The sequence below is a fragment of the Styela clava genome, chromosome 8, assembly GCF_964204865.1.
Source record: "Styela clava chromosome 8, kaStyClav1.hap1.2, whole genome shotgun sequence".
Taxonomy (NCBI): domain Eukaryota; kingdom Metazoa; phylum Chordata; class Ascidiacea; order Stolidobranchia; family Styelidae; genus Styela; species Styela clava.
The window spans coordinates 3,806,426-3,831,406 of record NC_135257.1 but is presented as its reverse complement, the minus strand read 5'-3'; the positions used below and the strand labels follow the sequence as shown (position 1 = coordinate 3,831,406).

At 33.8% G+C, this 24,981-nt stretch overlaps 1 long non-coding RNA gene across 1 annotated transcript; it reads left to right on the top strand.

The window, feature by feature from the left end:
- Positions 1-656: 656 nt before the first annotated feature.
- LOC144425587 (uncharacterized) lies at positions 657-17,816 on the top strand. Its single transcript, XR_013477539.1, has 3 exons — positions 657-787; positions 10,164-10,284; positions 17,743-17,816. It is a non-coding gene; the product is annotated as an uncharacterized LOC144425587 (long non-coding RNA).
- The last annotated feature ends 7,165 nt before the right edge of the window (positions 17,817-24,981 follow it).

The following is a 24,981-nucleotide window of genomic DNA, read 5'->3' as shown; positions in this document are numbered from 1 at the left end:
TGGAAATATAATTCTTATTTCCTTATCGTTTATTCCGTAGTAATAATCTGTCCTGTTCTTATTTATATATATATATGTCTACAATGTCTGTGGCTGAAGTTATTTATTGACCTATATTTTCAGGAAGTTGCTGGGAGGAAAAAACTTGAAGGTAAAATATAACACACTAATAAACTATTAACTATTTAAGATTAAGATAATGAGATACAACATAGCACACTGACAGATCATTCAAAATAAGTAATATTTATTGATTTTTTGAGGGGCGTAAATGAAAAATTTGTTAGATTTTATCTTACCGCCTTATTTTTGATATTTTCATTTCTTGAATATGTAGCCGTATTTTCAACGTGCTCTTCGTGAATATAAATATATTTTATATGATGTGTTGCAATATTATACGCTGACAAATCATTCCAAAGTAATATTTATAATTTAGGGGGAAATCTGTGAATAATTTGTTAATGAACTGAAAATTAATATTTTCATTTTTATGTATCTAAACTCTAAAGTATAAGCATAGTTTCTCTGTGCTCCTGTCAAATTACATTTTCTGTAACTTATAAACCCAAAACTTAATAATGACGTAGTTCGAACATCTATATATAATTCAAATCAATATCATACAAAATTTACCTACATTTCATTATCTCAAATAAATTTCAGCTTTCTGAAACACTTCTTGAAAGAGGGAAAGACAATTCATCATTATATCTAAAGACATGCGGAGTTATTCGTCCGATTATGCATCACTGAGAGACGTGGCTGCCTCGAGTCTAAAGAGCAAGTATGTTATTAAAATCTATCAATCTCACAGCAGATTGAAAACGCTTTTCAGACATTGTAAATTTGTGTTATGTTAGGATTTCTTCAAAATGTATACCATATAGAAACTGAAATGGAAACACAGTAAATTGTTCGCGCGATGTACCTTTTGTCTATTTTGAAACTACCGATGGAGCCCAATACGACTTTTTCTCTGTATGTGACGATATATAAGATAATTAATGCAAAATATATCGAACATTTTTTTTTTTGCAATATTTTAAATTACAATCGTTCGTATTTTGTCGATATCTTTAAAATAATTTTGAGTGCCGAAAAAACAAATCAAATTTGATTAACTTCAAAATACGATTGCGGTCTACTTATAGTTGGCAGTTTGGGACGTATTTCGTGCAATTTTCAAATAGTGATTTTTCATTTATTAAATAATCGTAAAAGTTTTCCCGACTAAAATTCGAGTAACGAAGAACACAAATAAATTACTATGACAAGATATTTTGAATGCTCGCACCGGCTATAAATTGAATATTTTACTCGAGAGATACCTTTTTATCCTCTGCGATCTTACTTATATATAATGTCACATTTGAATTTGCGCTCGTTGTCATATTTCGACACTACTGATGTCAAATTTTATTAGTGTTATTACTTCTTTGGACAGTCACAAAATTGGACAAGTCAGTATTTTATTAAGTAATCGGAGCGCCTAAGTTTCTCCCACGGAGCACTTTGAGAACCTATGCCTTAATAGACCAGGAAAGAAATTTTCGTAAAAGTGTTTGAAGTATCGTTGTACATGTTTAATTGCTGAGTTTTTTGCAGAATATTGTACAATTTTAGCATCTCTTTGAAAATTAGCTGTTTGCATCTAATAATTAAATATTCACTCCAGCTCACCATATTATGATTTTGTGGCAACGCTTCCGAATGGCCAAAAACTTAATATGGATACGTAAATGGAAATTGCCTGTCAAATGGAATTTTTTTTGGAAAACCCCCTAATACTTTATAATATCATGATTCGGACAACTATCGTTTTTTTTCTGGCTAATAAGCGAATAAGACAAGAATGAATTTTAGCAATAAAAAACCGTGTTTTTGTCATATTACCGCCTAATATTCGGAATAAAACTTGCATTACTTTGTTCCAAATTTTCGTCATTGTTGAGAAGGAACTTTTTCCCTTGTGTTTGCAGTAATACTGTTAGTTTAGGCACCAATGCGCGCTAATATTTTTATATGGCAAAGTCTTTAGAACCGGACCGGTGTTCATTTCTTAGTATCGTTGGCATGAAATTTAATGGTATCAGCAATTATTCACTGGGCAATGGTTCTCAAAGGGTGGGGCGCGCTTTGCAAAAGGGGCGTAGACAATTTTGAGGGGGCATGTAGCTAATTAAATCTATTTTTCGTTTGTTGGACTTATTCGTGCATTTTTTAGATATTTACATTCCATCCCCGTATTATCAAGGTATTTTTGAATGAAACATAATATTTGTTATATGTAGCTTATTGCTAGCTAGGTATTTTTGAGGTGTGGCGAGCATTCTCATAACAAGAGTTACATTGTAATTACCACAATTCGTAAAAATATTTTCATAGCTATATTATACTTATGAAAAAAAAATTCTACTCAAGATATAAGTACCAGTACCTCTTTATCGATTTCTCCTTGAATCCTCCCTCGAAAGCGTCTACCTAACTGCTAGAACAGCATTGTATCAATAATAATATAGAGAGGAAATCATTAATTCTAAAACATTGAAACTCATTTCTATTTATAATGAATTAAATTGAGTACACACTGAGTTTAGCGGATACAAGGATGTCTATATATCCTGTGTCATATTTATATGTATATTGCCTTCTTTTATTGATAGCATAGTCATTATTATCTTGCATAGAATTATTGATTTAATTTTATGGGCCAATCTGGCTAATCTTATATATCTTCACGCTAATAACCGAATTGCGTAAGTCATTTTTGGCGATTTTGAGTTTTTTATAAAATAGGTATTTATGTTATGCTGCGCACCTGTCTGTTAACTCAGATTTTATTTTAGGAATTCCGAAACCCATAAAAATGGAGATTTAGTATGACATGCACATTTGTGCAATTGTTTCGTCATAATGAATTATCCTTGTTACCGCAGTACTATTGTGACGTCACAAAGGCAAAATAACCTCGGCGAAGTATTTTCGAGTTTTTGCATCTCGGATTCTAGCTTAGCGCGTATTAATTTGAATTTTTACTACAGTATAGGAAGACGTACAATTGTGATATTCACTGTCGGAGTCAAATTTACCTTGGTTACCTTTATATTGGGTGCATTGCTGTTTTATTCTTTATAATTAATCTTAGTCCTATTTCGGTGGGTGTGCAGAACGTGTTATATTGATGAAATATATATTTTTAAACATTAAAAATGATTTAATTGAAACTGATTAGCTATTTTGGGGATTAGACATTGTAGATACTGAGAATTACATTCGTTTTTGGAATGTTTAGTTTTCAGGTCTGGTGCATATAGTGAAGTTGCAAATTGCGTATGTCACCAAGTCATAGACACATTTCTGCCTAAGTCACAGTGCGCCATTATGACGTCACTTAACTGCGTCATACAAATTAACTTAAATCCGGCTACGATCAAAAAATTGAACCATGGCAAATTATTGACTCTCAATTGCATAACAAAATCATTAGGAAGTTTTTTACGTTTTTCTCAAAACTGTTAAAAATGACTTACGCAATTCGGTTATTAGCGTGACGATATGTAATTTGAAAGTATAATGGTCTATGACCATGGTAGTAACCAGTATACCGTGTCATTCGTGTTCCAAGCTAGAATTACTTTAGCTTTCCAATAACGATATTATATAAGTAATTCCAACCAAGTGTATCAATGTGAATTCTATACCATTTGCCACTGGTTAACCACGCCATGCAAGCCCCGAACTAAAATATCGTTTCCAGTGGCGATACTGTAACGCAGTGGTTCTCAAACTTCTTCGTATTGTGACACCCTCCAAAAAATATGCTCAAGTTGCGACTCTTCGTGGAAACCGTATTAATACCTTCCAATAAAGGACCTTTTTTGCAATGAGTTTTTTTTAAACGATCAAAGAAAACTAAACCAAAGTCAGTGAAATTGCATTTAATGGGATGGGAATACTTGCGTCTTTTTACAACTGTTACTTGGTAAGATTTGTGAGAGCCGCACGCATTTCTCTCTCACTCGAGATCGATATTTTGTGCGTATTACGACCATGGTCGCAAAACCTGATTCGCATGAATACGAAGTCGCAAAAGGGATCAGAGTGCGCAACGCTTTTTTTTTTACCAATGAAGGATAATCCTTATTGAAGAAAATCCAAATTTCTTTTTACATCGATTCCGTTCAAAAACGGCGAAGAAAAGCAGCAATGTATTGTTGAAGCAAGATTTTGGCCAGTGAAACATGTTATCTAATAGGCCCAAACGGCATTTAGTATCATCGCATTCCCAGTTGCAACAAAATCACGGAGCTTTACTTCTTGAACGATCCAAAGTCAATGTAGCCTACGTCATACTTGCGTTTTTAGCCTTTTCTTGTTTAGTATCATTTTCACGCTTGTATTATTACTTTTTCTACGCGCCGCAAAAGAGATTCCGCAAAAAAAAAAAATTACGACGCCCACTTTGAAAACCACTGCTGTAACGTATCAATATAGCCGTAAATCCTATTGGTAATACTTCGTTCATGTTCATAACTGTCTGAATCTAGAAATATATTTCCTATTGCTATATCGTTGATTGCAGGTACTAATATGTTAGGTTATTATGTGTATACATCTATATAAATGATGCAATAGAATAAATACACGGGTTTGTCTATATTTCTTACGTTTTATTTATACGGGTATTACGTTCTGATTATTCTACGTAGAATTCACTTGTTTTTTTCCACAAAATAGTATCATACTAAAAAAAGAATCCGACTAAGCGCAGAAATGTATCTGTAAATTATCATGGTGTATATCAGTGGTTCCTAAACTTTTTATTCGCAGTAATATATACCCACCCAGTTTACAAAAACATTTGAGGTCAGATAACAAATAAACAAGGTAAATCATAGTTTATAGTGTTTTTTTCAACGAGATATTTTAGCTTATTGGTCTTCCAGAGCAGTGATTTTCAACTGGTGTTCCGCGAGAGACATCCAGGTGTTCCGCGAAAAATTGCTCTTTCGAGGTATTATGACGTCATTTGAATAATATAAATAGCGTCGATTTGAAAACGGGGAGTCAGAGTTTTGGAAAGTCGGTATAAAAAACTTGTAACCAGATAAGAAATGACAGGCCATATTCCCTTTTAATGGACTTTATCTTCTTCCCTTTTTTTAGTGATCCATTCCATTCTTGACCAAATAATGTTTCAAAAATGTGACCATTATACTCGACTATGGATGGAGTCATCATCGGAGTAGATTACATTCGTTGCATTTTGAAGCTTTTCTTGCTGTAATAATTAGGGCGTGGCTTCATCAAAATCGTCAAGTGAAGTGTTGAATTAGCAAATTCCGTGAATGAAATTGTGAATTTCTCGGTAACGATTTTACCTATGATAATGGTCGTGGTATTGTTTTGTTGGAAAAGAAAACGTTAAAACTCGAGGTGATTAATTCTAATCAGCACAAAAGCAATTGGGCAATTCAGCATCAAGCATTTTTTTTGGCATCAGGTCGCGCATGTAAGATATCGTTAAAGAAGTGCTCTTCATCGTCATCTCGCCTAATGACCACGTAGAAATGCCTTTATTTCAGCTTTTAAATCAACATTCAGGATTCACGTAATCACAGATTTATCTTATCACAGTATCTAATTGATTTATTCCGGAAATAACACTGACACCAGTATGGACCATACGAAACTCAATTACCGTCTCAATAAATGTGTGCGATAATATTATTCGCTTAAAACTGGGACGTTTAATTTGCCAACGGCGATGAGTTAGATCCAAGCCAGCGCAAAAGATAAAAGTTAGAATAAAATTGGAATTTAAAAGCGCTCCTTAATGTCATTAACATCTGTCGCCGATGTGAACGCATATAATTCTACAAAAATTTGAAACTTCGATCTCCGCCGATCGGCAACAATTAATACGTGCGCACAAGAACAACAAAGGTGGTAATATGAAAACGTTCAGGGGGCAAAAAAAGTAGCGATAATGACGAAATTAAACAGTAAAAATCGCTTTGCTGCCAATTTTCATTGTTTCTAATAATTTCCAAATCGACCTCCGACCTTCTTTCTGAACTCCTATTGCGTATAAAAAAAAAAAACGCGAGAGATTGAGAGCTGTTGAGAAAGAGCTGCGTGTTTGTCTCTCCACAATTACAGAATAAAATATTTGAAAATCATCGAAACAGACCTAAATATCACAATAAAATACCATTTCTGTTTCTAGCTACCGTAATCATAGTATTCATGAGCAAACTTGCAAAAACATTCATTTGTAGCTCTGAATCGGAATGTGTCACGTCTTTCCCAGCTAAAGTTGACAAGCTATATTATTGATTTCGGTATTTCATTTTCATGCCGAAATGATCGACGTCAGTTAATTGCATAATATAGTTTATTTTCAAAAATCTCGTTTGGAGTTCCGCCACAATTTTAAATTGAAAAAAGTGTTCCGGAGTACAAAAAAGGTTGAAAAATCACTGTTCCAGAGAGTATTTTTTTCTTTAATTTTTGGTGACATTTTCGTCAGCCACAATCTCAACTCAACCCGTTTACTAATTGAATGGCAATTTTTTTTTGATAGCACTTGTATCATTGTTACAAACGAGTTCGTAAATGAAAGAATCCAGGTTTCTGACTTCTGCCTTTTTTGCATGGTTTGTCAAATTATGAGAGATTTTCATTAAAAAGATAAATCTTTATAAAAATCACGTATCGATGCATTTCTCAAATATAACATATGGATTTTATTTCCGCATTTCATTGCATTTCATGGAGCTCCATTTGAATTAAATATTTTCTGCGCTGTTGGAACCCTGCCCTGTGCAGCGTGTTCCCATTCGTCTAATTATATTTAAATTGTAGGATCGTTAAACGATTAACTGTTCACTAAATTATCAAGTTATAATATAATTATAACCGCCCACTCTGGGAATCACTGGTTTATACCACCTGGTAGTAAACAGTTAATAACCATGCCATTCATGTTCCAATCCAGAATCGCAATAAATTTTCAATACTGGTAATATTGGAGTGAGTTTAATCAAGTACATTAATATAACCGTGAATATTACTAACTTCGGTACTGGTTAACCATGTAATTTGTGTCCCAAACTGAAATTTTCAATAAGGATAATATATAAATTAGGCCAATTGCACAAATGTAGCCGTAAATCCTACACACCCGACTAATACTTCCCTTGGTATTCCTAGTAGCCAATACCCATACGTTTCATGTTGATATGTGTTCGAAGCTGGCAACCCTCGGTACTACCAGTAACCATACAATTCATATTGATAAGTGTTCGAAGCTGACAATCCTTGGTAGTCCAAGTAACCATACGATTCATATTGATAGGTGTTCGAAGCTGGCATTCCTTGGTAGTCCAAGTAACCATACGGTTCATACTGATCAGTGTTCGAATCTGGCAATTCTTGTTAGTCCAAGTAACCATACGGTTCATATTGATAAGTGTTCGAAGCTGACAATCCTTGGTAGTCCAAGTAACCATACGATTCATATTGATTCAAGTGTTCGAAGTAGGTTGATAAGTGTTCGAAGCTGGCAATATTCCTAATGCGCTGTTATTAAGTGCGAGTATTCATATCTTATATTCATGCGTGTATGTAATATGTATGACGCTTTATTATTGCAAATATTACGACTCTAAAATCGTTTATCATGAGGTACCAAAGCTAACATGTCCTTATCATTCTGCATACCATGTACCATTTTTTTTTATTAATCTTGGAACCCGTTTTCACCAGAGGGTATTAATGTAGTTGTTAATCCCCTCTCCCAAAATTCGTGTCCTAAAATTAAATTTCCTATGATATACTATAGCCGCAAATACCTTATAACCAGTATAGACCTACATTGGTAGTGTTCCTAGAACCCATGCCCCTCATGTCCATAAGTTTTCAAATCTAGAAATATATTCCCTATTTCTTCATAGTTTATTTCGAGTATTGATATGTTATTTTCTTATAATGAATGTAGAATGTCTACAATCCCTGTGGCTAATTTAGAGGACCTCAATATTAGGTAAATATAACGCACAATGCCTGTGGTACACAAACATTTTAAGCCGTTCAAGTTTGGAATATCTCGCGTCTCGTGTAAATTACTTGTATATCTATCAATAAATAATATCTGCAATTTTTTCGGGAAACCTGCTGACAAAGTTTTATTTTTATTATATTCAGTATAAGCTCAGCTTTGGTTTGTCTGTCAAATGGAATTTATTTTGAAAAATCCTCTAGTCTAAATACTGTGTAATATCATGATTCGGACAACTATCGTTTATTTCTGGCTAATAAGTAATTCCAACCGAGTGTATCAATGTGAATTTGGCATTGGTTAACTACGCCATGCAAGCCCCAAAATAACATATCGTTTCCAGTGGCGATACTGTAACGCAGCAAATCAGCAAATAATTTTATTTAAACGAAAAATTAATATTTTTATTTTTTTTGAACTTCTAGTATAAGCTTAGCTACTCTGTGTCCCTGTTAATTACAACTCCAAAGATTGATAAGGACATAGTTTAAAAGACTATGTCTTTAACCAAATCTCTTTTCTGTATTTCTGTTAAATAGCATTTTTTGTGATTTAAATAACTTGATAGTGTCTTAGGTCAACGAAATTTAGTTTAACCTAAGTTAGATGGACTCGGTATACACATGAACATAACATTGGATTGATTTTTTTTTTATGTATTTTTAATATAAGTTTACCTTTGCTTTACCTCTGCCAAACACCCCTTTTTGTGATTTATAAATCCCAAACTTGATAATGAAACTATATATTTATTTTCAGTTTTCTAAAACACTGCTTGAAAGAGTCATTGCATCAAACAGAATCGACATTGTTAATAGTCTGGTGCATCACGGAGTGAGATTGACGCCTATATAGTCTAAAGAGTAAAGAGCAAGTATATATGTAATCTTATAATCTTTCAATTCATATTTTGTCACGTATAAACTGATATATATATCATGTTCAATCCCGCTAGTCAGGAAGAGCTGCAAATATTTCAATTATCGCACAAGATTTCCAAAATATTATCCATTGGGAACCACTACATTATAGACCGTTTTCATTTATCAATTTTACTCTTTAATTTTTGTTTCGCGAGGCGAGATAAAAAGTGTAAAAGTTCCGTGGCCGAAAAAGTTTGGGAAACGCTGGACTAGAACAGTAGTTTTTTTTTTACCTGGGTTCAATCGAATTTTTGGTGTTCGTTGGAGCTGTTCCAGGGGTTCGACGAGGGTCCTTCAAATTAACACAGTTTTATATTATGGCACTTTTCTATCACATCGTCTACAAATTATGCAAATTTATCTACAGTTCATCCCAGATATTAGAACTTACACGTTCAACAACTAATAAATTAGCGATCAGTAAAAGTTGCGCGAGACTAACTCCCAATCCTTTCTCTATGCCTTTGCGCTAGTGGAATTTACCAATGTGTTTAACATTTATCAATGTGTTCTAGGCTCAGATCTTGATAGCCAGGGTCCTTTTAATGTGAATCTTTTAAAGGCGTTGAATTCTTTTTAGTATTGCTTCTAACTTCTTTTCTTGTGGTAGTTGTCGAGTCCGGAGTTTGGCAGGATCCATTCGGATACAGAAGTCACGCGAAAAAGCTAATATAACGATCAGTAGAAGTAGCGCCAGACTAACTCCCAATCCCTTCTCTATGCCTTTGCGCTAGTGGATCCGTATGCATGTAATGCAAGGATGCTGTAGCAAGAATAAAATACCATAATATGCAATTCAAGAGTCTGCTGTGCACACTAACACAAATATAATTCTGTAACGTTTCGTCTGACCAAAATCAGACTTCCTCAGACAAGCAGTTTACAACAATGACAAGAAAAGAGCAATCATGCAGTTTAAATATGGCGATAAATAAATTTGTTTGAAATTAATTGTGAGCAAACAAACAAAAACAATTAATTGTTTTTTCATTGTTTGGTTTTATGTATCTAAACTCTAAAGTATAAGCATAGTTTCTCTGTGCTCCTGTCAAATTACATTTTCTGTAACTTATAAACCCAAAACTTAATAATGACGTAGTTCGAACATCTATATATAATTCAAATCAATATCATACAAAATTTACCTACATTTCATTATCTCAAATAAATTTCAGCTTTCTGAAACACTTCTTGAAAGAGGGAAAGACAATTCATCATTATATCTAAAGACATGCGGAGTTATTCGTCCGATTATGCATCACTGAGAGACGTGGCTGCCTCGAGTCTAAAGAGCAAGTATGTTATTAAAATCTTTTGAATCTTTCTAATTTACATTCATCACCACTATTCACGGATCCCCACAATCAATTTTAAAATTGGTATCTATTACTATTCCTAAATAAGTTAAAATTACTTTACTTAATTTAAATGCTAAACTTTTTAATAGGCTTAATACCAGGTGAATTTGCAACCCAATTTCTTAATTGAAAACCGGCATTATAAAATATTAAAACTAAAATCTAAAACGGAAGATATCACCATAAGTTTTGTTCTAGCAGTCTCACAGCAGATTGAAAACGCTTTTCAGACATTGTAAATTTGTGTTATGTTAGGATTTCTTCAAAATGTATACCATATAGAAACTGAAATGGAAACACAGTAAATTGTTCGCGCGATGTACCTTTTGTCTATTTTGAAACTACCGATGGAGCCCAATACGACTTTTTCTCTGTATGTGACGATATATAAGATAATTAATGCAAAATATATCGAACATTTTTTTTTTTACAATATTTTAAATTACAATCGTTCGTATTTTGTCGATATCTTTAAAATAATTTTGAGTGCCGAAAAAACAAATCAAATTTGATTAACTTCAAAATACGATTGCGGTCTACTTATAGTTGGCAGTTTGGGACGTATTTCGTGCAATTTTCAAATAGTGATTTTTCATTTATTAAATAATCGTAAAAGTTTTCCCGACTAAAATTCGAGTAACGAAGAACACAAATAAATTACTATGACAAGATATTTTGAATGCTCGCACCGGCTATAAATTGAATATTTTACTCGAGAGATACCTTTTTATCCTCTGCGATCTTACTTATATATAATGTCACATTTGAATTTGCGCTCGTTGTCATATTTCGACACTACTGATGTCAAATTTTATTAGTGTTATTACTTCTTTGGACAGTCACAAAATTGGACAAGTCAGTATTTTATTAAGTAATCGGAGCGCCTAAGTTTCTCCCACGGAGCACTTTGAGAACCTATGCCTTAATAGACCAGGGAAGAAATTTTCGTAAAAGTGTTTGAAGTATCGTTGTACATGTTTAATAGCTGAGTTTTAGGCAGAATATTGTACAATTTTAGCATCTTTTTGAAAATTAGCTGTTTGCATCTAATAATTAAATATTCACTCCAGCTCAACATATTAAGATTTTGTGGCAACGCTTCCGAATGGCCAAAAACTTAATATGGATACGTAAATGGAAATTGTCTGTTTTATGGAATTTTTTTTGGAAAACCACCCAAATACTTTATAATATCATGATTCGGACAACTATCGTTTTTTTTTTCTGGCTAATGGGCGAATAAGACAAGAATGAATTTTAGCAATAAAAAACCGTGTTTTTGTCATATTACCGCCTAATATTCGGAATAAAACTTGCATTACTTTGTTCCAAATTTTGTCAAATTTTCGTCATTGTTGAGAAGGAACTTTTTCCCTTGTGTTTGCGGTAATGCTGTTAGTTTAGGCACCAATGCGCGCTAATAATTTTATATGGCAAAGTCTTCAGAACCGGACCGGTGTTCATTTCTTAGTATCGTTGGCATGAAATTTAATGGTATCAGCAATTATTCACTGGGGCAATGGTTCTCAAAGGGTGGGGCGCGCTTTGCAAAAGGGGCGTAGACAATTTTGAGGGGGCATGTAGCTAATTAAATCTATTTTTTGTTTGTTGGACTTATTCGTGCATTTTTTGGATATTTACATTCCATCCCCGTATTTTCAAGGTAATTTTGAATGAAACATAATATTTGTTATATGTAGCTTATTGCTAGCTAGGTATTTTTGAGGTGTGGCAAGCATTTTCATAACAAGAGTTACATTGTAATAACCACAATTCGTAAAAATATTTTCATAGCTATACTATACTTATGAAAAAAAAATTCTACTCAAGATATAAGTACCAGTACTTCTTTATCGATTTCTCCTTGAATCCTCCCTCGAAAACGTCTACCTAACTGCTAGAACATTGTATCAATAATAATATAGAGAGAAAATCATTAATTCTAAAACATTGAAACTCATTTCTATTTATAATGAATTAAATTGAGTACACACTGAGTTTTGCGGATACAAGGATGTCTATATATCCTGTGTCATATTTATATGTATATTGCCTTCTTTTATTGATAGCATAGTCATTATTATCTTGCATAGAATTATTGATTTAATTTTATGGGCCAATCTGGCTAATCTTATATATGTAATTTGAAAGTATAATGGTCTATGACCATGGTAGTAACCAGTTAACCGTGTCATTCGTGTTCCAAGCTAGAATTACTTTAGCTTTCCATTAACGATGTTATATAAGTAATTCCAACCGAGTGTATCAATGTGAATTCTATACCATTTGCCACTGGTTAACCACGCCATGCAAGCCCCGAACTAAAATATCGTTTCCAGTGGCGATACTGTAACGCAGTGGTTCTCAAACTTCTTCGTATTGTGACACCCTCCAAAAAATATGCTCAAGTTGCGACTCTTCGAGGAAACCGTATTAATACCTTCCAATAAAGGACCTTTTTTGCAATGAGTTTTTTTTAAACGATCAAAGGAAACTAAACCAAAGTCAGTGAAATTGCATTTAATGGGATGGGAATACTTGCGTCTTTTTACAACTGTTACTTGGTAAGATTTGTGAGAGCCGCACGCATTTCTCTCTCACTCGAGATCGATATTTTGTGCGTATTACGACCATGGTCGCAAAACCTGATTCGCATGAATACGAAGTCGCAAAAGGGATCAGAGTGCGCAACGCTTTTTTTTTACCAATGAAGGATAATCCTTATTGAAGAAAATCCAAATTTCTTTTTACATCGATTCCGTTCAAAAACGGCAAAGAAAAGCAGCAATGTATTGTTGAAGCAAGATTTTGGCCAGTGAAACATGTTATCTAATAAGCCCAAACGGCATTTAGTATCATCGCATTCCCAGTTGCAACAAAATCACGGAGCTTTACTTCTTGAACGATCCAAAATCAATGTAGCCTACGTCATACTTGCCTTTTCTTGTTTAGTATCATTTTCACGCTTGTATTATTACTTTTTCTACGCGCCGCAAAAGAGATTCCGCAAAAAAAAAAAATTACGACGCCCACTTTGAAAACTACTGCTGTAACGTATCAATATAGCCGTAAATCCTATTGGTAATACTTCATTCATGTTCATAACTGTCTGAATCTAGAAATATATTTCCTATTGCTATATCGTTGATTGCAGGTACTAATATGTTAGATTATTATGTGTATACATCTATATAAATGATGCAATAGAATAAATACACGGGTTTGTCTATATTTCTTACGTTTTATTTATACGGGTATTACGTTATTGATAACATGGTTCTGATTATTCTGCGTAGAATTCACTTGTTTTTTTTCCACAAAATAGTATCATACTAAAAAAAGAATCCGACTAAGCGCAGAAATGTATCTGTAAATTATCATGGTCTATATCAGTGGTTCCTAAACTTTTTATTCGCAGTAATATATACCCACCCAGTTTACAAAAACATTTGAGGTCAGATAACAAATAAACAAGGTAAATCATAGTTTATAGTGTTTTTTTCAACGAGATATTTTAGCCTATTGGTCTTCCAGAGCAGTGATTTTCAACTGGTGTTCCTCGAGAGACATCCAGGTGTTCCGCGAAAAATTGCTCTTTCGAGGTATTATGACGTCATTTGAATAATATAAATAGCGTCGATTTGAAAATGGGGAGTCAGAGTTTTGGAAAGTCGGTATAAAAAACTTGTAACCAGATAAGAAATGACAGGCCATATTCCCTTTTAATGGACTTTATCTTCTTCCCTTTTTTTAGTGATCCATTCCATTCTTGACCAAATAATGTTTCAAAAATGTGACCATTATACTCGACTATGGATGGAGTCATCATCGGAGTAGATTACATTCGTTGCATTTTAAAGCTTTTCTGGTTGTAATAATTAGGGCGTGGCATCATCAAAATCGTCAAGTGGAGTGTTGAATTAGCAAATTCCGTAAATAAAATTGTGAATTTCTCGGTAACGATTTTACCTATGATAATGGTCGCGGTGTTGTTTTGTTGGAAAAGAAAACGTTAAAACTCGAGGTGATTAATTCTAATCAGCACAAAAGCAATTGGGCAATTCAGCACCAAGCAATTTTTTTGGCATCAGGTCGCGCATCGTTAAAGAAGTGCTCTTCATCGTCATCTCGCCTAATGACCACGTAGAAATGCCTTTATTTCAGCTTTTAAATCAACATTCAGGATTCACGTAATCACAGATTTATCTTATCACAGTATCTAATTGATTTATTCCGGAAATAACACTGACACCAGTATGGACCATAAGAAACTCAATTACCGTCTCAATAAATGTGTGCGATAATATTATTCGCGTAAAACTGGGACGTTTAATTTGCCAACGGCGATGAGTTAGATCCAAGCCAGCGCAAAAGATAAAAGTTAGAATAAAATTGGAATTTAAAAGCGCTCCTTAATGTCATTAACATCTGTCGCCGATGTGAACGCATATAATTCTACAAAAATTTGAAACTTCGATCTCCGCTGATCGGCAAGAATTAATACTTGCGCACAAGAACAACAAAGGTGGTAATATGAAAACGTTCAGGGGGCAAAAAAAGTAGCGATAATGACGAAATTAAACAGTAAAAATCGCTTTGCTGCCAATTTTCATTGTTTCTAATAATTTCCAAATCGACCTCCGACCTTCTTTCTGAACTCCTGTTGCGTATAAAAAAAACGCGAGAGATTGAGAGCTGTTGAGAAAGAGCTGCGTGTTTGTCTCTCCACAATTACAGAATAAAATATTTGAAAATCATCGAAACAGACCTAAATATCACAATAAAATACCATTTCTGTTTCTAGCTACCGTAATCCTAGTATTCATGAGCAAACTTGCAAAAACATTTATTTGTAGCTCTGAATCGGAATGTGTCACGTCTTTCCCAGCTAAATTTGACAAGCTATATTATTGATTTCGGTATTTTATTTTCATGCCGAAATGATCGACGTCAGTTAATTGCATAATATAGTTTATTTTCAAAAATCTCGTTTGGAGTTCCGCCACAATTTTAAATTGAAAAAAGTGTTCCGAGGTACAAAAAAGGTTGAAAAATCACTGTTCCAGAGAGTATTTTTTTCTTTAATTTTTGGTGACATTTTCGTCAGCCACAATCTCAACTCAACCCGTTTACTAATTGAATGGCAATTTTTTTTTTGATAGCACTTGTATCATTGTTACAAACGAGTTCGTAAATGAAAGAATCCAGGTTTCTGACTTCTCCCTTTTTTGCATGGTTTGTCAAATTATGAGAGATTTTCATTAAAAAGATACATCTTTATAAAAATCACGTATCGATGCATTTCTCAAATATAACATATGGATTTTATTTCCTCATTTAATTGCATTTCATGGAGCTCCATTTGAATTAAATATTTTCCGCGCTGTTGGAACCCTGCCCTGTGCAGCGTGTTCCCATTCGTCTAATTATATTTAAATTGTAGGATCGTTAAACGATTTACTGTTCACTAAATTATCAAGTTATAATATAATTATAACCGCCCACTCTGGGAATCACTGGTTTATACCACCTGGTAGTAAACAGTTAATAACCATGCCATTCATGTTCCAATCCAGAATCGCAATAAATTTTCAATACTGGTAATATTGGAGTGAGTTTAATCAAGTACATTAATATAACCGTGAATATTACTAACTTCGGTACTGGTTAACCATGTAATTTGTGTCCCAAACTGAAATTTTCAATAAGGATAATATATAAATTAGGCCAATTGCACAAATGTAGCCGTAAATCCTACACACCCAACTTATACTTTTCTTGGTAGTCCTAGTAGCCAATACCCATACGTTTCATGTTGATATGTGTTCGAAGCTGGCAATCCTCGGTAATACCAGTAACCATACAATTCATATTGATAAGTGTTCGAAGCTGACAATCCTTGGTAGTCCAAGTAACCATACGATTCATATTGATAGGTGTTCGAAGTTGGCATTCCGTGGTAGTCCAAGTAACCATACGGTTCATACTGATAAGTGTTCGAATCCGGCAATTCTTGTTAGTCCAAGTAACCATACGGTTCATATTGATAAGTGTTCGAAGCTGACAATCCTTGGTAGTCCAAGTAACCATACGATTCATATTGATTCAAGTGTTCGAAGTAGGTTGATAAGTGTTCGAAGCTGGCAATATTCCTAATGCGCTGTTATTAAGTGCGAGTATTCATATCTTATATTCATGCGTGTATGTAATATGTATGACGCTTTATTATTGCAAATATTACGACTCTAAAATCGTTTATCATGAGGTACCAAAGCTAACATGTCCTTATCATTCTGCATACCATATACCATTTTTTTTTATTAATCTTGGAACCCGTTTTCGCCAGAGGGTATTAATGTAGTTGTTAATCCCCTCTCCCAAAATTCGTGTCCTAAAATTAAATTTCCTATGATATACTATAGCCGCAAATACCTTATAACCAGTATAGACCTTCATTGGTAGTGTTCCTAGAACCCATGCCCCTCATGTCCATAAGTTTTCAAATCTAGAAATATATTCCCTATTTCTTCATAGTTTATTTCGAGTATTAATATGTTATGTTCTTATAATGAATGTAGAATGTCTACAATCCCTGTGGCTAATTTAGAGGACCTTAATATTAGGTAAATATAACGCACAATGCCTGTGGTACACAAACATTTTAAGCCGTTCAAGTTTGGAATATCTCGCGTCTCGTGTAAATTACTTGTATATCTATCAATAAATAATATCTGCAATTTTTTCGGAAAACCCGCTGACAAAGTATTATTTTTATTATATTGAGTATAAGCTCAGCTTTGGTTTGTCTGTCAAATGGAATTTATTTTGGAAAATCCTCTAGTCTAAATACTGTATAATATCATGATTCGGACAACTATCGTTTTTTTCTGGCTAATAAGTAATTCCAACCGAGTGTATCAATGTGAATTTGGCATTGGTTAACTACGCCATGCAAGCCCCAAAATAAAATATCGTTTCCAGTGGCGATACTGTAACGCAGCAAATCAGCAAATAATTTTATTTAAACGAAAAATTAATATTTTTATTTTTTTAAACTTCTAGTATAAGCTTAGCTACTCTGTGTCCCTGTTAATTACAACTCCAAAGATTGATAAGGACATAGTTTAAAAGACTATGTCTTTAACCAAATCTCTTTTCTGTATTTCTGTTAAATAGCATTTTTTGTGATTTAAATAACTTGATAGTGTCTTAGGTCAACGAAATTTAGTTTCACCTAAAGTTAGATGGACTCGGTATACACATGAACATAACATTGGATTGATTTTTTTTTATGTATTTTTAATATAAGTTTACCTTTGCTTTACCTCTGCCAAACAGCACTTTTTGTGATTTATAAATCCCAAACTTGATAATGAAACTATATATTTATTTTCAGTTTTCTAAAACACTGCTTGAAAGAGTCATTGCATCAAACAGAATCGACATTGTTAATAGTCTGGTGCATCACGGGGTGTGGTTGACGCCTATATAGTCTAAAGCAGTGATTCTCAAACTAGGGTTTGAGAGCCGCATGCGGCTCTCAACAAACTTTCCTGCGGCTCTTGTTAATGCTTTAAAAATTAATTATTTTCAAAAAGAAATTTTCATTGAAAACTAATCATTGACTTGAAATTATAATGCTGGAGTCTATTAGTTAGTCGAATTGATTCCCCTGTGTTTATTTGCGTAGCGTTGACTAATCTACAAGATGCAATAGTGACGCAACAGTAAGCGTTTTCGCGGCCACCCGGACACTTTTCACTTGGAAGGATTTTAGACATGGCTGTAATCATTGACTTGCTTCCGTGGATTTTCAGTTTTTGTCGCATTTCGAATATTATGTATAAATCAAATACCTCAATTATTATTTTAATTGCTAGAGCATTTTGATTTTGTCCCAGTAATCGAAAATAGTCCCGAAATATCTGGCGATCATCTCAAGAAGCTACGATTACGACTCACTTTGACAAACTTATTAGAAACCAAAGCCAAATTAAATGGCTGTTAGGTAGGGTGAGCAAAATCGAATCTTTTTTCGAATCGAATAATTTGAATATTTTTACCGAATACCGAATTGTCAAATAATGAATATGTTTTATACATAACAGAACGTCGAAGGTAAATACTCCATTTGGAAATTGATAGAAACATTAAAACCCTTTTACAGCGGCTAAGCTCATATGAGAGAATATTTACGCTCTTAATTTTGTGCTCGGTAAACTACTGTTTTTTTTTTTTTTTTTTTATTATTAGTTTCCGAATTAGATCAAGATTATTAATCATTTTTTTAGAATTTTGAATATCATGTTTTTAATTACCACCATTTCAAAAAGTCATATTGTATATACGAATTATAAAATCATACAATACCAGTTTATCAATCACATATATATACATATTACATCCATGTCCATTTGAAGTTCAGTATAGTTGATCCGTGTCATTTTATTAATTTATAATTATATTACCATCAGTAATTAATTTGCATGGAAAAATAAAAGTTTTCAATAAATTAGATAGGAATAAGAAAAACTTCCATACCATGATTATAGGGTTTTTCTACTTTCTATCCATGTTGATGATATACAATAAATACGGTAGATACCGTTGAAATTTAAATGAAATAACACTATATACATATTTAAAGCATAACAGATTTATCAAATAATACATCAATAGTTTCATCGCTTATTATTTTCAATTTTGTTCCTTCTCCCATATATTTGATGGCAGCTTTCAGCTTGCATTTGAAAATTGTTCGCATGGTTGATTGGTAAGTTTGCCCTACTGTTAATATCGCTCTTAGCTCTTTGTTGACGTTATCGCCTGATATGAGAGAAGCGATGGAACCTTCCAGCCGTGACGCAAAGTGCGAATGCTATAAATAGCGTGGATTTCAAAATCGCCTGTCAGACGTCTGAAAATGTCGACTCAGCTCAGACAGGAAATACTCCTTTATATTGACTTATTGTTGGTTTAGCATGTATTTTCAGTCATATATACTATCCCTGACCATCCCTGGCGCTGTGTTGTTTTGATAAATATGATTTCGACTGCTCCATAGTTGGCAGAAGTATGGAGATTTTTTGTAGTTAAAAAAAACGTAAAATTAATGGTAATTTTAACGCGTAAATGCGCGTATGGGATTGTTTACGCCGTTCTACGCGCATTTCCGTCGAAAAAATTTAAATTTTTTGCGTTGGGGGTGGTCTGTGCAGTAATAATAAGAGCTGTGACGTCATCAAAATCAGTAATTTTAGCCTTGAACTTGATACACCTGTAAATACAATTGTGAATTTTAGAGTAATAACCATTTATGCTATAATAGGCGTTTCGGTGATGTTGTGTTAGGAAAAACTTGACGAAAACGTTGAAAAAAAAATTAATTAATTAGGAATTAATTATTAACCCTCTACTGTACACAGAATTTCTCAAAGTCAAATTTATTTTTAGAAATTTTTGAGATAATTTTGCAAAAAAATTTTTTTTTTGGAGTGTAATTTAAAGATATATTGCTGAATAGAACTCTAGCACAGGCTTTTAAAAATCCATAAGAGAAGCTTTAGGGCTTAGTGGTTGACAAAAAAAATAACTTTAAAAAGACCATGTCAAATAACTGGGTCAACAGCTGGAAGAGAGTTAAAAAAGTCGGCAATAAAGCGTTTTTTCACTGGTTAATGGTTTATTTCATCATAATCGCTGATTGTCTTTGTCACCACGATCGTTTCGGCGACGATAGCCTAAAGTTGGTATTCTATATTCCCACCGTTTATCGTTTTTTGCAAGAATAAGTGGTCGCCGGATATTGAAGTTTCATATTTCTATTCTACCCTTGCGTTCACATCTGTGACATCTGTTGAATACATTAAAGGCTGATTTCAAAACAAAATTAATTTTATTCTTAGTTTTATCCTCTGCCTTGGATTTGATCTTCCTTATCACCGTTTGTAAATTAATCGTGCCTGTTTAAAGTGAACAGTAACATTGATCGATTGCGTGAATCCTGAATGTTGATTTAAGATAGCGATTAAATAAATTGACAATAGAGGCATTTCTAGGCCTTTGTGTCTAATAGAGAGAGGGTCAGACGCTGATTATAACTAATTCTTACATTCTCTTTTTTTCAACAAAGCAACACCCCGATGGTTATTATATAGCTAAAATACTTACTGAGTGATGCTCACTTGTTTTTACGGAATTTGCAAATTCAGCACTTCACTTAATGATTTTGATTATGTCATGCCTTAGGCTTAATTATTACTGCCCAAATGCTTCAAAATTTAACATTTGGAAGCTTTTTCGATAATAATAGACGCAACAATTCGTGAACGAGTCAGTGTGCATTTTTACAACAAAATTCACGATTGATTGTACGTTATATTCTTGGCTCAACGGCATGGTCGAGCAAAATGTTTACCTATTCGAAACATTACTTGGCCAAGGATGGAAGGGATCACTGAAGAGCTAATAAAAAGTGCTTTAAAGGGAGTAGGACATGACATTTCTTATCTGGTTACAACCTAATGAGTGTTTTTTATACAGGTAACTCATACCAGCTTTTGGAAAAACTTTTGGTTATTTTTAAATCCATGCTATTTATATAACTAGAGTTTTCTAACGACCTCAAATCGCCTTTTCCACAATGAAACGCCGAAAAGTCATTTTAGCATTTAATTTTAATCAACTTTATGTACGATAATGCAAGGAATGGCTAATGACATGTCACCAAGCTTGCGGAGTTTAAAATCTGGGAAATTTATTTTTTAAATACCTAATATGGTTTGATGTTTCTGAATTTACGGTACGTTTTTTTGCAAAATATGGAATTGAAACGATACATTAGGTGCAAAGATAAGCATATAACGCAAAGACAACGACTTTTCAAATTTGTCTTTTTTTTCTGATAGCGAGCGCCGTTGTGAAATCTTGCATAATTTATGATTGAGTTGGAGACGCGCGAGTTCAGTGTTCAAGCAGAGCGGCGCAGGTCAGGTGGTACCGGATATTCGAATAGTACAATGCCATTCGAATATTCATTATCCGAATATTTTGCCCAGCCCTAGTTGTTACGTGTGTTATTGTTACGATGACTTGGTATTTTAAATACGCGCTTAAGGTTTGTTGCTATTATACCATGCGTTGTTTGTGTGCGGCTCTTCATAACTTTGAGGTTTGAAATGCGGCTCTGGGACTAATAAAGTTTGAGAACCACTGGTCTAAAGAGTAAAGAGCAAGTATATATGTAATCTTATAATCTTTCAATTCATATTTTGTCACGTATAAACTGATATATATATCATGTTCAATCCCGCTAGTCAGGAAGAGCTGCAAATATTTCAATTATCGCACAAGATGTCCAAAATATTATCCATTGGGAACCACTACATTAGACCGTTTTCCTTTATCAAATTTACTCTTTCATTTTTGTTTCGCGAGGCGAGATAAAAAGTGTAAAAGTTCCGTGGCCGAAAAAGTTTGGGAAACGCTGGTCTAGAACAGTAGTTTTTTTTTTACCTGGGTTCAATCGAATTTTTGGTATTCGTTGGAGCTGTTCCAGGGGTTCGACGAGGGTCCTTCAAATTAACACAGTTTTATATTATGGCACTTTTCTATCACATCGTCTACAAATTATGCAAATTTAGCTACAGTTCATCTCAGATATTAGAACTTACACGTTCAACAACAAATAAATTAGCGATCAGTAGAGGTTACGCGAGACTAACTCCCAATCCTTTCTCTATGCCTTTGCGCTAGTGGAATTTACCAATGTGTTTAACATTTATCAATGTGTTTTAGGCTCAGATCTTGATAGCCAGGGTCCTTTTAATGTGATTTTTTTAAAGACGTTGAATTCTTTTTAGTATTGCTTCTAAATTCTTTTCTTGTGGTAGTTGTCGAGTCCGGAGTTTGGCAGGATCCATTCGGATACAGAAGTCACGCGAAAAGGCTAATATAACGATCAGTAGAGGTTGCGCCAGACTAACTCCCAATCCCTTCTCTATGCCTTTGCGCTAGTGGATCCGTATGCATGTAATGCGAGGATGCTGTAGCAAGAATAAAATACCATAATATGCAATTCAAGAGTCTGCTATGCACACTAACACAAATATATTACTGTAACGTTTCGTCTGACCAAAATCAGACTTCCTCAGACAAGCAGTTTACAACAATGACATTCAGAAACAGATTGCGACATGGAATAATTGTTCCGCGGCGTGCTTGATTTCACAATAAGTTTTACTAAAACATTTATCAATGTGTTCTAGGCTCCGATCTTGATAGGATCTTGATCTTGATAGATCTTGATAGGAAAGGTCTGAGCCTAGAACACATTGATAAATGTTCTAGTAAAACTTATTGTGAAATCAAGCACGCCGCGGAACAATTATTCCATGTTGAGAACCGATCGCATCTTTTTATTTCGCAATCTGTTTCTGAATATCAATAATTGTTTTTTCATTGTTTGGTCACAATTAATTTCAAACAAATTTATTTATCGCCATATTTAAACTGCAGGATTGCTCTTTTCTTGTAATTGTTGTAAACTGCTTGTCTGAGGAAGTCTGATTTTGGTCAGACGAAACGTTACAGAAATATATTTGTGTTAGTGTGTAATAAATTAGCGTTGCTGTTTGTATAGCGTTGCGCAGTTGTAAGTTTTAGTGAACCCGTCATCTCCAGGGATGTCGCGCGTTTTGGTGTTTGTGCTTATATGATAGTGCTCTTAGATGCTTTCTGCCTATGACTTTAAAACATCTTGGGTTGTTATCGAAAACCTAGGATTTTCAAGATGAAACTTTTCATGTTTTATACCCTTGCACGAAATTGGGCTTTTATGAAGTTTGGATTGGGCTCCTAATATCAACTGTTCGATACAATGGGGTTTGGCGAGAGCTTTCAGGATAGCGCAGGGATTCGACAGGCTCGGAAAGGTTAACTAGAATTTAACTAGAAGGTTAACTAGAATTTAATAAATCACACAGCGTTACGTAGTATTATTCTTTTTTATGTTGCCATTTCGCGAGTGCAGAAACAGACAGGTACAAATAGATTTGTTGAAATATATATCCAATTCATATCGAATTATATTTTCTGTCATTCATAAACCCAAAACTTGACATAGTTCACATAATGACATAGTTCGAAAAATTATTGGTACATTGAAATTTTAACCCTCAAGCGAAATTAGATCGAAATAATCAAATATTCTTCCGAAATTGATCAGTTTTGTAAAATTTACCATCTTCGAATATCACAGTTTATCTTTGCTTTACCTATGCCAAACAGCATTTTATATGTATCAGATATCAGATATATGTATCAGATAGATATATCATGTTAAATTCCGCTATTCAGGAAGATCTGCAATTATTCGAATTATCCTCACAAGATGTCCAAAATATTTCTCCCAATTTTATTTATATAATTTTTTAAAGTTATGTAATGCGGTGGCAGGGGCGTAGCCAGAAAATTTCAAGGGGGGGGGGGGGGAGTTCTGATTTTTTTTTCGCCAAGTTAGATCGAAACAGCTAGCGAGTCCGATCGATCGATCGTTTTAGCCGGTATGCAATAAATTTTTTTGCTTTGTTAATATATCCAATTCCAATATATCCAATTCATATCTAATTTATCAAATTACATTTTCTGTCATTCATAAACCCAAAACTTGAAATAGTTCATATAGTTCACATAATGACATAGTTCGAAAAATTATTGGTACATTCAAATTTTTACCCCCCAGCCGAAATTAGATCAAATTAATTAAATATTTTTTAAAATTAATCACATTGAGCCACCACAACTTTTTGTTGAATCAAGTTTTTTATATTAGTGCTCGATTTAATGAAATATTCAAATTTTCCCCCGCTATTGTTTTTCATTCTCAATTTCGTTTGCACTGTATATTAAATATTTAAGTATATTACCACAGTTGAATATGTTTCTTTGGAAAAATGAGATTTCGGAAAACACCCCCGCTCGCTTTAAAATAACAAATTAATAGTTGTTCAGCTTGGGTTATATGGTTCGGGTTAGGAATGATTTGAAAATTTGAAATCTGCATTCGGGTGTTTTTTTTTTGAAGTTGATGCTTCCATTGGATTGAATTTAAATCTGTCATTAACTTAACTCAATCTACCCGCCCTCCATTTGAGCCAAATCTCATCGGAAAACTTGATTAGGGCGCTTTGTGCCAGACGCTTCCCGATACGCGTGTGCCTTTTGCTCAGTCGTGTCGCGTTGAAAATGAGAGAAATTTTTTATTTATTTTTTTTTTTGGAAGTTTTGTTTTGGTACCGCTCTGATAAATACAAGCGAAATCGACTCGACAACAAAGTCTCTCACGGCAGAAAAAATTACGTCACCGTTCTGGCAAGCCCAAACCTTGCTTTTGAAGCAAAGTGAATATTCAATTAACAAAGGGCGCATGTTTTCGCGAGTAATTTCGAGCGAGCGCATTTAATGTTTGTTTAATATTGTGCGGGTAATGATTACTAGCTTATATACGCACTGAAAACGATTGCTCGCTAGCTCAAATTACTTTCTTTCAAGTAATAACATATTCCTCTGTATATTTCTAACTTTGAAATACTTACAGACATAAAACTCGGAGAATTGAAAATATGATAAAGAGAAA